We start from the raw sequence: 15,874 nt of genomic DNA, 5'->3' as shown, positions 1-15,874 counted from the left end.
TTTTTTTGGTCTTTTTGAGACAGGGTCTCCCTGTAGCCCCAGCTGTCCTGGAACTCACTATGTAGACCGGGCTGGCCTTGAACTCACAGAAATCCACCTGCCTCTGCCTCCCGAGTGCTGGGATTAAAGGCATGAACCACCATGCCTGGCTCCCCAATTTTTTTTTTTTTAAGTATTTTATGGGATTGAAGAGATGGCTCAGTGGTTAAGAGTACTGAATGCTCTTGCAGAAGACCTAAGTTCAATTCCCAGCACACACATGGCAGCTAACAACTGTCCATAATTATTATTTTTATTTTATGTGTATGAGTGTATTGACTACATGTTTGTAAGTCACCCATGTTGTGCAATGCCTGGGGAGGTCAGAAGAGGGCGTTAGAATCCCCTGGATCTGGAATTAAGGATGGTTAGCTGCTATGTCTGTTCTGGGAATGGAACCTGGGTTCTCTACAAAAGCAGCCAGTGCTCCTAACTGCTGGGCCATCTCCCAGCACCCTACCTCCCCCCCCCCTTTCCATTTTTGTCTGACTGGTTTCAAGTAATCCAAATTTCATGATCAAATATATTCTAAACCCTTAATTCCAATGATTATCTGACCTTATTTTCCTCAGATACATTGTGGCTGTTTAAGTTGTTCTTGATTGTCAGTAACCAATAACTACTGTGGTACTTCAATTAGAGACACTCCGAAAAATTTTTTATTTATTAGTTACTTATTTGTGTGTGTTTATGTCATGGTGCATGTGTGGTGTTCAGAGGACAACTTACAGAAGTCAGGTCTCTTCTTCCACCATGTGGGGCCTGGGGGTTGAACTCACGTCATCAGGCTTGGCTGCAAGTGCATTTATTTACCCATGGAGCCAGCTTGTCAGCCCTGAATTTAATTTTATTTTACTTAGTTTTTTAAATATTTTATTATTTTTATTTTATGTGTACGAGTGTGTTGCCTGCATGTATATGAGTGCACCCATGCTGTGCAGTGCTGCGGAGGTCAGAAGAGGGCTTCAGATTCCCCTGGAACTGGAGTTAAGGATGGTTTTTAGCCACTATGTGGGTGCTGGGAATTGAACCCAGGTCCTCTGCAAGAGCAGTCAGTGTTCTTAACCACTGAACCATCTCTCCAGCCCCTATTTTACTTATATTTACCCCCCACATCCACATGGCCCTATAGTACCCTCCCCCAATTTCACACATTCTGTCATATATGTTAAGGCCTATAGAGTCAAGTTAGTGTCCCCAGATGTCCCTCAGTGCAAGTTCATCCACTGGGGTCTGATCAGCCTATCTAGAGTCTTTCCCTTAAAGAAGATCAACTCTCCTTCACCCAATAGTAATTAGGTGCTAATAGTTCTTTAGCTAAGATTGGGGTCTGCTGCTCATTTCCCCAGTTCTGTACTAGGTTTTTGTCTGATTGAGTCAGCTTGGGTCTTGTGCATGCTGTCACTATTGCTGTAAGTTCATATGAGCAAGGTCCCAGGATCCTGTAAGACTCTGTTTCCATATGGTCATGTACCTCCTCCCTTGGCTCTTAGAATCGTTCTGCGCCTTCTTCCACAATGGTCCCTGGGTTGGTGAAGTTTAATATGAGTCCTGTCCAGGGACCCACACTCTGCAATCTTTAATTCTCTCTACTTTCTGTTCATCACCTTCTGTTGTAGGAGGAAGCTTTGCTAATGAAAGTTGAGAGATGCATTAGTATTTCCTTTGTTTCACATGTTCTGTGAGCCTTAGGTGAGAAGTTCCATTGTAGATGTGTCACTTAGGGTTGGGCATCTCACAGACATTTATTTTCTGTGTATGACCAGTTGTGGAACACTCTAATAGTCTCTGTCTGTTGCAAAAGAAGATTCTTTGATCAGTGGTGACTGGCATATTTGTCTATAAATATAAGGATCCGTATTTAGCATGTAGTAAGAAATTACATTTGTCTAGGGATGTGACAGCCTTAGAGTTTTCTCTAAGATCTATGACCTCTCCAGCCATGTGTATTTGGCTATGTTTATAAAAACACACATGAGTTATTTCTTCCAGCTTTTAAACCATGGTGTTTAACCTTCAGGGATTTTGTATTTCCTTTTTTCAAGAGAGTTTTTTAAATCATCAAACCTAGTCTCAGATCAGTTCCCTTTGCTTCTGGTAAGCTGGACAATATGCAGAAGGCCTCGTGGCCATCTCAAGGTCCAGCTGTCATTGCTTTCCCGGAAGACATCTTCCCAGAATCAGTGCCTGTCAGGTTTGTTAAACTAGTGTTCTAAAGCAGACACCTGTTCAGGCAAGGCCTGTTTCTGCCTCTGCTGCTATTTAGTCTCAGCAAACTGAAGAGACAGTCTGGTGCTAGAAGATGTTTGCTCTAAGTGCGTATAAAGCATGGAATTTGTCTCCATTTCTTTATCTCCCATTCATTTTACAACAACTGCAGTCTATCCGTGGTGTTCCAATCACCCTGTTAGTTATTGCTCACTTTCAGGTGGCAAAGAAATAAAGGTCAGATTCAAAGGCTGATGACAATGCTCCTACACTTAAAGGAGTATGTGACTCTCCTGGACATCTTGTTAAAATGCAGTTTGCTGTGATTCTAATTAATGCCTAAGACTACACTGGAGCCAGCTCCCAGGGGATGTCTAAAGCAATGTCAAAGACTGCCCTTTGACTAAAGGCTACCTGGTGGTAACCCTTTGGGAGTGCATCCTTCTAGAATTCTCTACTCCTTTGGATTTTGCTATTTCCTATTCTCCTGGTTCCCCTTCTTGTTAACTATTCTGCTTATGAACCTTTATTCGACTTCCTATTCTCTCTTTAACGATCGAGAAACCCCAGAATTTCATTTTCAACCCAAGATTTTTCTTTCCAATGATGATTCTCACACTTGAGCATATAAAGAAAGTTAGTTGGGAAATGTATTAAAAATGGTGCTTCTTAATCTCTATTCAAGAGATTTTGGTTCTAGGTATGACACTGAGTCAATTCATATGACTTTTTAATTCTGAAAAGGTCTTTTCTTTGTTAAAAAAAAATCTGTACAATTAAGGTGTATAAAATGATGTTATGGTGTAAATATCCAAAGTAAAAAGTTGCTGAAGTGACCTAATTCACACTATATCATCTCACATAGATGGTGGGCCAAGCAGAGGAAAGAGGCCTTTGAGGAAATTCCATTCAAGGACCCCATCCACACCCTATCTGTCTGTCTTTGCTTTCTAGCATCCATGAAGTGAGCAGCTTCCTCTGGCATGTACTACCACGATGTAATGCCTCATCACAGCCTCCAAGGCAATGCAGCCAAAGCACCCACGGACTGACATCTCTCAAACTACGAGACAAAATAAGCATCCACACAAGAATCACAGCTCGGTCCTCAAAAGTGGCAAGAGTTTATTTTGGAGCCAAATATGAATGACCATGGCCTGGGAACACAGATTTGGGTTACCCCAAATTCCATGTTCTGATGTGGCAGAAGTTTCATGGAGTTTTTATAGTAACAAAACAAAGGAAATTGTAAATCAAGGCACTTTTCAAATACAGTGGTGGAAACATAAAGTAGGTGGTTACAGCAAAGTGAGGAAAGCCCTGCCGTAGGCCTCAAATGTTGTCTAATGACACTCAGATTTTGGTTGGTGGAAGCTAGTGGTCTGCTTTGTTAAAACATTTCATTACTTCATCACTGATACAAGGATGTCAGCTCAGACATAGAGATGGCTTTTTAAGTTGATTCATCTCAGGTGTTTTGTTCCAGGATAGGAAATTGACTAAAGCAACATGAGGTATGAGGCATATGAGGTCTGTCTCATAAGAGTTTTGAATTGAATCTCCCTGATTAGTGATGCTGAACTGTTTTTCAAATATTATTGGCCATTTTTATGTCTTTTTGGAAGAAATGTCTATTTAGGCCTTTTCCCATTTTTAATCAGATTGATTTTCCACTATCAAGTTGTTTAAGCTCCTCGTAAATATTGCCTATTAGGGCCTGGAGAGATGACTCAGCGGTTAAGAGCACTGGTTGCTCTTGCAAAGGACAGGGGTTCAGTTCCCAGCATCCACATGGCAGCTCACAACCACCCTTAACTCCAGTTCCAGGGGATCCAACACCCTCTCCTGGCCTCTATGGGCGTTGCATGATATGGGCGCACTGAACTACATGCAAGCAATACACTCACACGAATAAAAATAATAAACAAAAATTTTAAAAAATTGCATATTAAAATTATTAGGGCACTTACCCTCTTTCATTGCTTTTTAAAAAAAATATATTTTTATTTATGTGTATGTGTGTGGGGCGGTGTATGAAGAAGAGACAGTCAGATCCCCTGGAGCTGGAGTTACAGATAGATATGGGCCACCCCTGTGGATGCTGGGACCTGAACTCTGGTTCTCTGGGGTCTGGAGAGATTAGCTGACCAGTTTTTTTGTTTTATTTTGTTTTGTTTTTTGAGATGGAGTCTCACTGTATATCACTGGCTGGAGTGGAACTCACAGAGATCCACCTGCTTCTGCCTCCTGAGTACTGGGGCTGGGCTTAAAACTATGTGCCCACCACACCTGGCTCACTTTCATTACTTTAATCGCATCTTAGTACTGATCATTTCCAAATTAGACCTGTACCCAGATCTATCCATGAGTTCAACTGTTAAGGAACTGTCATTAGGTTAGAGTTTTGTGTCTCGGGAACACTTGTCTGTGCCTTCCTGTTTCTACTGATAGTTAGAATCAAAATCACCTTGGGAACTTGCTAAACATGATGAGTCACAACCCCTTTAAATGCTAATTCATTAAATCTGGGTGAGGCCCAGGGATCTGCTCTGTTTAAAACGTTTCCCCCAGGGATTGTGATACAAATGTTCACCAATCACCAATATAAGAAATGTTGTTTTTCCTAAGGATTTGTTCCTAGTCACAGGACCACAGTGTTTTTTAAAGCATTTTCCTCTACAGAGGACTTGGAGTGTAAAAATAGGGGCTAGTTTATCACTCTTCCTTGTTACAGTATCAATAACAGGCCATCAAGGGAAAACATGTTCAAGAGAGTAGAATCTTTGTCCCTGGTGGAGGCCTCACATTCTGATTGGGCTAGGTCAGTCATCTGGACAAGGGGGAAAGGCAGGTTCACTTTAAGCTGTGCTAAAGAGCTAGGCAGAATAATTATGCTTTTAATGAGATACTATACCTTTTCTTCCCAGAATTCCTGCCATTAATAGTAGGGGACTTCAATACCCCACTATCTCCATTAGACAGGTCAACGGTCCAGAGACTTAACAGGGAGACATCTGAATTAAAAAAAACCATATCTCAAATGGACTTAACAGATATCTACCGAGTATTCCACCCAAACACCAAAGGACATACTTTCTTTTTTTTTCCTTCCCCTCCCTAGCACATTCTCCTACAGAGAGCAGCAGTGCTTTCTAAGTCTCTCTGCATTTCTAAATTAAACAGGAAAGTGTAACCTTTCCTTTTCTTCTTTCTACTCATTTCTGAGCATGCTTTCCCTAGCATTTGGGCTTTCCTTTTCTCTAAAGCCCCCTCCTGTTAGAATAGCAAAGAACCCCATAAAATGAGCTGGTCACAACTATAAAATCTTTAGTCTATTTGTTAGGAGACCCACCTTTCCAGTTTCACGGGTCCATCAACTGGTCATAGGACCACTCCTAGGAAGGTGGGTTCACCTTAGATTATGGTAGATTATGGGTGGAATACCTAAAGTGTTAATGAGATAGTGAACTTTTCCTGCCTGGAATCCCTCTTCCTCGTGCAGTTTCTGGACCCAGCCACAGACATGTAGCTCTCTGTACGTCTGCCCACTTTTCTGAATTCTTCAGAAAAAAGCGTAATTTCTCCTTCTACATTTTTATATCCCTTCTTCTTCACTTCATATCCCTTTTCTAAACATGCTTACTTTAACGCTTTGGTCTGCCCTAGCATCTTGTATTTCTTTACTTTTTCTCTAAAACTTCCTTCTCCCATTATGTCAGCCACATGTCTGACCTCCATGCAGGCTCTAAACCTGCATGACCTCATGACTTTTATGCTTCTCTGCTCCATTCTCCTCAAGGAAGCTGCCCTGAGGATTTCCCTTTAAGATTCTAATAAAATTGTTGTAAAGCTTCTATTTGGGTCCATTCTTAAATTCTTTTATGAATGAGACTAAGAACCCTTTAGGAGATACTCTTCTCCCTGTATCATTCCCATGACTGACCTGCTTGCCCTGGAGTTTTTTCTTTTAAACTGTAATATAATTGTCCTTGAGCTTCTGTTTGGATATTTTTCTTAAATTTTTTTTTTTGCATTTGTGTGTGTGTGTATGTGTGTATGAGTATATTGGCTGCATCTATGTAAATGCACTCATGTTGTGCAATGCCCGTGGAGGTCAGAAGAAGGCATCAGATACCCTGGAACTGGAGTTCTGGATGGTTGTAAGCTGCCATGTGGGTGCTGGGAATTGAACCCAGGTTCTCTGTAAGACCAATCAGTGTTTTTAACCACTGAACCATCTCTCCAGTCCCCCTTTAAAATTTTTTTATTAATGAGATTTAGAGCCCCAGGAGGGGACCATGATTTCCTTGATGACTGGTGACCATGAAGGGATCCCTCAAAATTCCTTATTATTCTAAATAATCATGCCATCTAAGTAAAGTTAGGGATTGGAGAAATGGCTCAGCAGTTAAGAGCACTTACTGCTCTTGTAGAAGACCCAGGTTTGGTTACTAGAATCCACATCATTCACAACTACCTGTAACTCCAGTTCCAGGGGAGCTAATACTTCTGATCTCCATAGGTACCTGTTATGTACATGGTGCACATAAATTCAGGCAGATACACATACACGCACATAAATGAAATAAATAAAAATTCTCAAAATAAGCAAAATTGGTGTGGTTTTTTTTTTTTTTCATTGCTACAGATGTAGGGACTCACAGATAATAGGCAATAACTTGTCAATGAAAGAAACAGATCTCTCCTCAAAGGAATAAAGGAGATGGTTTATTCTGGAGCCAAATATTAGTGACCATGGCCTGGGAACACAGATTTAGGTATCACCAACTACCATGTTCTAATGGGCAACTTCACAAACATTTTATATTAACAGAACAAAAACAGTCATACAACAACAGACTTTAAAATAGGTACACCACATATGCAGGTTATGGCAAGGCAATGACAGCTCTGAAATAGGTCTTAGATGCTATGTGGAATCATTCTTAGCCCTCTAGTTGGATGAAAACGGGGGGTCTGTTCATACATTCGAAAGGGTTTCCCTAGTGGTCGCAAAAGATTTCCCTAATGGTCATGCATAGAGGAGAACAATCCATGGCTATTCCAAGGGGGCCAAAGATGCCCCAGGATAACTGGGTTCTGGACTTGCAACCTTCCAACCTCTCCGTATCCACTGAAGTTCTAGTCAGTCAATCAGCTTTTTCAGACCAGTTTCTTTCCGGGAATTTTCATCCATACACACTAACACTGAGGGAATACTGCAGCCCCAGTACATTTCTATGTAAAGTTAGCTTCACGCTATCACCAGCCATTCCTCTTCTAACAGCCCTAAATTCTCTATACAGTTGTTCCTGGACTCCCAAAGGTTTGTCCTTTGGGAAAAATAGAGACTACTTGCTATGTCTTTCTTTTTTCTTCCTTTTGATTTTATTCCCATAAGGACACAGTGAACCAAGAAACTGAAGAGTAAGATCTATAGCTATCTCAAGTGGAAAATCCTTACCTGTGTGGTAGAGATAACAGCCACATTAGTTTGGGGTTTGGTGACTGACACTGTGGTGATTAACACAGCAGTCAAGAGCACTTGCTGCTCTTCCAGAAGACTGAAGTTCAGTTCGCAGCACCCAGGTCAGGGCTCCTAGCTCCCTGTAACTCTAGTGTAAGGAAATCCCTCTTTTGGCCTCCAAAGGCACCCCCCGACACACATAGCATACACACACACACACACACACACACACACACACACGCACACACACTTACACACACACACACACAGACAAATAAATAAATAAATCTTAAAGCAAACCAACCATTAGGTCATGTCTCCCCAAGGAAGCTTTCTTGGATCACCTCATCAGATGATGTAACCAGCCAGTCTGGCAAGTATGGATGCTTGTGCTCTTTGTATTGAAAGAATGGATCCCAAGGAATTAGTATTTCCCCAAAAATCGCACTGAGAAAGGAAATGACTGAAGCCTTGGAGGCAGCCAGAGGAGGAACTTCTGTACTAGAGAAAAATTTACAAATTGACCTTGCAAGACAGGACTTGGAACTGAGATAAGTGGCAGGGACCACACCTTGCTGGACTGTTGAGTCATGAATGTTTCCTACTTTCTGTTTAAACCCTACCCTCATGTTGGGATTCCCCAAAGACGACTTGGGGAGTTGCTGAGTCACTTTGTTCCTCATCCTAAGGTGGCCATGTTGAATAAATCCTCTTTTTCTGCTTTTCACTATTAATTTGGCTCCTTTTATTGTCTATTGAAAATGGGTAGCTGAACCTGGCTTGTTGGAGCACAGGCTGTGTCCCCCAGGTCTGGTAATAATGATACTCAATTAATAGTGTTTTGAATGAATGTAAAAAATACTGGCCTCTATGTGTTTGTTTATGTTATTTTATTTTATTATTTTATTTATCTTTCTTGGCCAGGTACAGTAGTGCAGGCCTTTAATCTCAGCAGTTAGGAAGTAAAGGCAGTCAGATTTCTGTGAATTCTAGGCCAGTCAAGGTTACCTGGTGAGACCCTGTCTCAAAAGAAGAAGGAGGTGGGGCTGGAGTGATGACTTAATGGTTAAGAGCACCGAATGCTCTTACAAAGGACCCAGGTTCAATTCTCACATGGTGGCTAAAAACCCAGTGCCCTCTTCTGACCTCCTCAGGCATTGCAGGACAGGGGTGCACTTACATACATGCAGGCAATATGCTCATACACATACAATAAAAATAATAAATAAAATATTTAAAAAGGAGGAAGAAGAAATTAGCTGTTTTGAAGCTGCAGATGAATTTGCTGTCTTAAAGAATTCTAATTTGATGTTTTCCTCTATTGTCCTTTTATTCACATTATACCTTTTAGTTCAGAAGTGCAACGATTTTGCCCAGGGTTATTAGAGTAAAATTAGAGTTCAATTAGTCACTTTGAGACTTGGCAGCTGAGTGGTTGATTCCTCTTTAATCTTTAACAAGCTCCATTATTCACAAATTGATGCTGGCATTGAAGGGATCTGAAATCATGCAAACCACACAACTCTAAAATATTTGACTATTTTGCTACTAAGAATGAAAAATTTTTTACATCTGACTGGCCCACAAACTGTGACTAGAAACCTTGACAACCAGTTTGTGGCGTCATAGAGAGAGGCTTGGCCTCATTTGGATTGTATCTCTTTGAAAATGTGACATTGATCACCCATCTCCCTCCTCTATCTACATCCCAAAATGTACAATGAGGAGGGGTATTTTTCCCCCTCCCCCAGGGGGTGAAGACTATTAACGGGAACAGGAAAAACAGGCAATTTACTTGGGTTTTCCTCAAGAATTTTCGTTGATTTATGGTGGGCAAGACATAGATTAACTCCGGTTTCCTAAATCCAAGCCCGGCTTTTGACTTGAACTGACTATTCTCTGAAACAGCTTTCTTCTCTGCTGCTCTCTCCATAGTTCTTTTTTCCGCTGCCTCCCTCTCTCTGTTGCAGAGATTTGTCCTCTAGAAGCAGGGGGTGGGGGCCTGGAGGGTGGGAGGGAGCAAGGACTGGAAGCTGGCAGCGAGGAGGAGCCGGGGGCGCCTGGATCCGGCTTTTGTTATTGGTTGGCTGAGGCCTGATGGATGGTCGAGGGCGGAGTGAACCCTCCTCAGTGTGTTCTGCGGGAGCCGAAGTAGAGAGACCATATTTACAGGTAAGAGCAAAAAAATAAGAAAAGGAAAGAGAATTCCTCTTTTTCTTTAAGAAGGAAATGCTCCTGGATTCCAATGGGAGCATCTTTGTAATGCCGGCAGGCGTCTGAAGGCGCTTCCCCAAAGCGTTCCCTCTCTGGACTTCGGGGAGCCTTCCTGTGAGCTCGCTCTCTGCAAAACCCTCTGATTTAGAAACAAAAACACACAAAAACACCACAGGCATGTCTTCTCCTGGATAACTGTGTAAGCAAACGTTATTGAGCAAAAGCAAAAGACCAAATCGTGTGTCTTTGTGTGTTTTTATCAAGGCTTGTTTTGGGAACCAAGGGAAGAATGAGAAAAGATTGATAGATTCCACAGGTCCTGAGAAAATGGAGCCTTCCCAGAATGCAGACACTGAATTCAGTCCGTGGTCTCTATGCTTACCACTTTGTAAGTGGCTTCTGAAAATTATTTTTTACAGATTATAGTTTCTTTTAAGCCCTGGTTTAGAATGAATGGTTTGTGGGCATGTGAGCCCTTTTACTTAACTTAGTCCTGCCTGCCACATCCATGCCTTGAGTCGCTGTATCACTTTAAAAGCCTGCAGATTGGAAGCTTCTCTGGGATTGAGGTAACCTATCGATATGCCCCAGACTGTTTCTACTTTAAAAGCCCAGTGAAGGATGAGGCGTTGCTGTGCAAAGTCGCATCTCGCCAGTCAAGTTTCTCAGATCGCTCAGTTCTTCAGTCAGACACATCTGATTAGAATTCCATCACACATTGCTGGCAATAGCCTCACGCCTGTATTTTTTAATGTCTCTAAAGTTTTGATTTTACTAGTCGCTTATAACTCCTAACATTGTGCTTCAATTTCCACTAGGGAAAACAGAAGAGATATTTTTTAGTGAGTAATGAATGGCATATTTATAATAATAGAGATATAGGAAAAATTTTATTTTATGTCACTACTGTGTTTCTTTTGATTCATAAGTATAGATCATTGAAGGGTGAGAAGACCTCATTAAGTTTGCGCTTTTATGAAATATTACAGGCTTGGGCACATTGGCATCCAAATAATACTTGTTCTCTAGAATACAATGGAAGCTGAATAATCACGTAAATAATTTGCTCATATGTATTTTAATATCTGAATGAATTATAAAATGAAAAGAGTGACTGTAATTCCTAAGAACGTTTTTATTCTTGTTTTTGTTTTGGTTTTTCTTGAATGAGATGGTACAAAGGTAACTCTTCTTAAATTAAATGGGAAAGAAATACTACTGAATACTCAGTAAAGATTAAATTAATGAAGAACTACTTTGAACTTCCTAAATATACTAAATATACTTAGTATCTTTATACAGTTACATGTCATATTGACCTAGACAAACATTCTTGTATGGTTTGTTTAAAACTATTTTTGAATTCAAAAATCATGACATGATGAAGTTTTGCTGTGTCCCTAATTGTTGATTTTTTAAAAAAATGAATTTGTTTTTTTTTTAAACAAAGTAATGGTTGCAATTAATTCAAACTGCCCCCATGAAATTTAAGGTAGTATTGCAAAACTCAGCTACTGAAATGTGATAGAAACAATAAGTCGATGCAGCTACATTTTTAAAATAAATTATAAATTCTGAACAAAGCTACCTCTAGGAATGAAAGGAGATTGATGAAAATTAGAGAGCAGAGTTCCACATGGTTTTAAATTATTCTGTTTCCTTGGAAACCAGCTGCTGAAGATGCATTTTGCTTTCTTTAGCTAAAAATATCATCCTTTTAATAATCACTCAGGGAAAGGTTCTGAATAAAGGCAGAGTATATTGTTGGTGCTTTTTTTAATTTCCTTAATGGCTCACATATTTTGGATGAAAAGTAGATAAACCCTATCTCCATCAGCATTTCCTATCAGGCACTGGCAGACGTCTGCAGGTCATATAAAAAATGAAACAATTGTGGTAGCTTCTACTGCAGTCTACAGGAAAAGTGTGTGTGTGTGTGTGTGTGTGTGTGTGTGTGTGTGTGTGTGCACTGGATGGAGGAGGCAAGGGAGGAAAAAGCATGCAAGAAAACAGTTAGGAGGAGATTCCCAAGCAGAAATGGAACAGGCAAATCAAACCCTTATAAAGCTGCTCAGTAAGGGATGGCAAGGCGAGGCCATTTGCTTTCTTTGGTGCAAGGTTTTTTAAGGCTTAAATGTAAAAGATAACTAGTACCTTTTAGTCTCTTTTTGCACATTGTGATGCTTGATTTCCTTTTTCTCCCTGTGTTGTAGTTGTCAATAATGTACCAAATAGGACAATGAATGAAAATATTTTTAATGTATTGGTAACTTTAGCCATTAAAAAAAAAAAAAAAAAAAAAAAAAAAAAAGCTTGAGATGCATGTCCAGGCTCTGGGTAGTGAGCAGGGTTATATTCTGACATAGTAGAATAAGTATCATTTTAACTTAATGTCCACATTTCAGTAAATGAGTCATTTTCTTACCTTGGTAATCTATCTAATGAGTAAAGGACTACACATTCCAACAAACTAAAAAATACTTGTTTTAATATTAAGACAATGTATTTTAAGTTTAATACAATTGTTATATATGTACACACAGACTTTTTAAAATATTTGGTTTTGTTTGAGATAAAACATTTGTTTTATGTGCCTTTTCTTTATAAGAAAAAAGCCCACTGTAATTATGATCCTCTTTTGCTCTAGGCAAATCCTCAAATTAAAATATTTTCATTATGTGTGCTTTTAAGACAGTGCTGCCAGCCCACACACCATTTCCTTTATCTTAGCATTTGTTGAGAGGAAGAATCATCATAAAGCCTATAGTTATAGTTATGCTATTGTTATAATGCAAGTGAGACTCCAGTTCTGTTATCTCTTTATCACTTGTTTAAATAACTTTGACATGGAATGCTTTGTTTTCATAATATTAACCTTAGTTTATTAGATTTAGCATTAGCAATGTAGCAATTAAAGGACGACACACTTAAACCATGTGCTAAATATTTAGTATCTAGCCAATACATTATGTGCAGTTAAATTAATTTGTGTGTCACTGCTTTGCTTTCCAAGGGACTTAGGAGGATGGGATGTATTTCACTTTTCTCAATTAACATGAGAAAATTACTTCAGAGATAACATTTTTAGCATAAACAATAATGACATTGAAAGACACACTAACTGTAAACCCGAGGGACAGATAAATGGTCATGTGACTTGTGCAAATAACTACTGTATCAGACACAGTCAAAACTACCAAGTATATTTCACGTTCCTGAAAATAATATATCACGTAGGCTTATTCTCAACTACAGATAACTTAAAGATACAGCCTATCAGTAATATCTATAATGCTTCATGTGCCTCTATATTCTAAAAATAGCTTGCCGGTATTGTAGGTGATTTTTATAGGCCTCTCAAGGTTCATAAACTGTGCTAAGAAAATTAATATTTAATAGCTTCCTCTATAATATAGGTAGACAACTTTACATTTACAATGGGAATATGCTACTTTGGCAAATGACCACACATTTCTGGAAATGGGGGACTTGATTTATGAGAAATGGAGATAACATGGGGTAAGAAAGCTTTGGTCAGATTTCACCAAATTCACATTATAGTATGCATTTAGGGTAATCCGGGCAAATAAAAAATGACATTAACATCTGTGTCACCCGGTGTCATAACACAAAAATATTACCAATCAGATGTTATTCTTGACTTTGTGTACATTCAACACCTGATATTTAGTATAGGGCTTAGACAGGAATGGAAAGGGAGTTGATACAAAGCAACCGTTACTCCCCAACTGCCATTTTTGTACCCGAGGATCAAGGTGTGGATTTTATTATTGAGCTAATCATATTTGGATTCTACTCAGATCTCAGGCGGGTAGACAGGCCATTTGATTTTTTAGGTCTTAATTATAATGGACTAAATAGTTTGACCTAAAAATTGTTGAAATAACGACTCAGTGTAAGTTTCCAAGCACTTAACTCGAGGTATGATAATCTTGGCAGTGCTAGTACTAATCCTAAGCAATGTGTATTACTAAGGAATCCACTGTCATGAGACCACATTGATGCATTTTACTCTCACCATTAGAAAAGGTAGATAGCTACATAGATAAAATGGGCTTCCTGGACAAACAAGAGATCTGGAGTTTAGAGCCCCAGACCCACATAAGTTCCAGGTGGGCATGGTGCTACCTAACCTGTAATTCCAGCCCGGGAAGGTAGAGACAGGGGATCCCTGGAGCAAGCTGGCTATTGAGGCTAGCCCTATGTACAAGCTCTTAGGCTTGATTGAGAGACACTGCCTCAGAAGATAAGATGAAAGAGCTTTCAAAAAATTCGCAATATCAACCTCAGGCTTCCACAAGCACATACATATGCATGTGCACCTTCACACATGTGTGCCCACACACATATACACACGTATGCATAGCACAAACAAAAACACTTGAAAAATGAAAAAAATAGAAAAGATAGGTAGTGGTACTGTGATGTATTTCTCATGAGCCTTTGTATTAAGGATAGGTCCAGTTTAATAGATTTCAAAACAACAATAAAGTTTGGTAAACATAACATATTCTCTATTTTTCTGATTCATATGTACATTAGTTAACTATTGCATTCATTTAAAAATAGCAAAAAAGCTGGGTGTGGTGGTGCGTGCCTTAATCCCAGCACTCGGGAGGCAGAGGCAGATGGATCTCTGTGAATTCAAGGCCAGCCTGGTCTACATAGTGAGTTCCAGGACAGCTGGGGCTACAGGGAGACCCTGTCTCAAAAAGATAAACAAACAATTTTTTTTTTTTTTGCAAAATTTTATATCTTTAATCAAGATTTACCATAAAACCTTTTGTAAATATTCATAATTTTCACATATTGCTGTGCATATTTTAGGGCTCTAGGGCTCTTATCCTAGAAGCGTGGGACTGGCTTACAGAGAGATAATTGTTCCTGGAGTTTTCATTTTACTTGTAAAGAAACTAAGGCATAGAGAATGATTCTTGAGGGGATGGAAGGAAGCTAAGTATTTGCTTATGCAAAATTACAAAAGCCAAAGACTATGTGTTTGTATTAAATATTGGATGCATTACATTAAAGACCGTGTAAAAGGGAATTAGAGTAAAGGAGGGCTTTGGAGGATGATGAAAAAGCATGATGTGGTCAGATGATCTCCAGGGCATAGTATGGCATTTTAGAGCTGTACAGAATCCCACATGTTGGACCTGCTCTGGCTCCCGGTGAGGCTGATAGGTTTGATTTGCTGTCGGCATTTTCTTGACTGTTTGTAAGTTTGATGACAGGGTCAAAAATGTATTTTGGTTTTTTCCCTAGCAAGTGTCAAAACATTTGATTGCTGTCATGTTATGGGTCCATCACAGTATCTTTAATAAATTAAACAAACAATTTCCTAAGCAGGAGTGCTGAATATATTTACAAAGATTTTCATTTCTTTTTTTTTAAATCCCCAAGTTAGGTTAGCCATGAAAAATCACTACCTATTCTTACTTTCCAGGTAACTCTGACTGTGATGGTGTCAGCCTAATAAGGCAAAACGATTCTTGGAAAGATGGTACCCCACCCCCCAAGTCATAGAAATGTTTGTTTTGTATAATCAACATTCTCTTACTGTATCTCATCAATCTCATAGCCATTGTGTTATTCAAACCCTGTCAGGGAGCCCACTGAAGTCACACAGGGCTGGATGTCAAATGGGAAATTGGCCTTGGAGACTCCATTATAATAATCTCCTGTCTTTAGGGTTCATGACACAATATACAGGTGAGGCTATGGAGACAGAGGCCCCCTTGGGGCCTGTGCTGCCTGTGCCGGCTTCTTAATGTGGCCATTGCATTCATTCCCCGCCCTCTCTTTAGCTTTCTCAAAACGAGCTAAGTTATAATTGCTGGTGGCAGGGATTTCTTCTGACTCCACATCAGTGCTTTATACAATGTCTGATGCATAGTTTGTGCCACCAATTGTGTTGCTGACTGA

General features: G+C 39.7%; 1 protein-coding gene across 1 annotated transcript in view; it reads left to right on the top strand.

Annotated features, from left to right (window-relative positions):
• The first annotated feature begins 9,793 nt into the window (after positions 1-9,793).
• Csrnp3 (cysteine and serine rich nuclear protein 3) overlaps positions 9,794-15,874 on the top strand; it is a 231,407-nt gene continuing 225,326 nt past the window's right edge. Inside the window, exon 1 of the mRNA XM_008830898.2 lies at positions 9,794-9,886. The gene's annotated coding sequence lies outside the window, so the exon portion shown is untranslated. The remainder of the gene's footprint in view (positions 9,887-15,874) is intronic.

Source organism: Nannospalax galili, unplaced genomic scaffold, assembly GCF_000622305.1.
Source record: "Nannospalax galili isolate Female #2095 unplaced genomic scaffold, S.galili_v1.0 scaffold514, whole genome shotgun sequence".
NCBI lineage: Eukaryota > Metazoa > Chordata > Mammalia > Rodentia > Spalacidae > Nannospalax > Nannospalax galili.
This window is presented reverse-complemented; position numbering and strand designations above follow the sequence as displayed.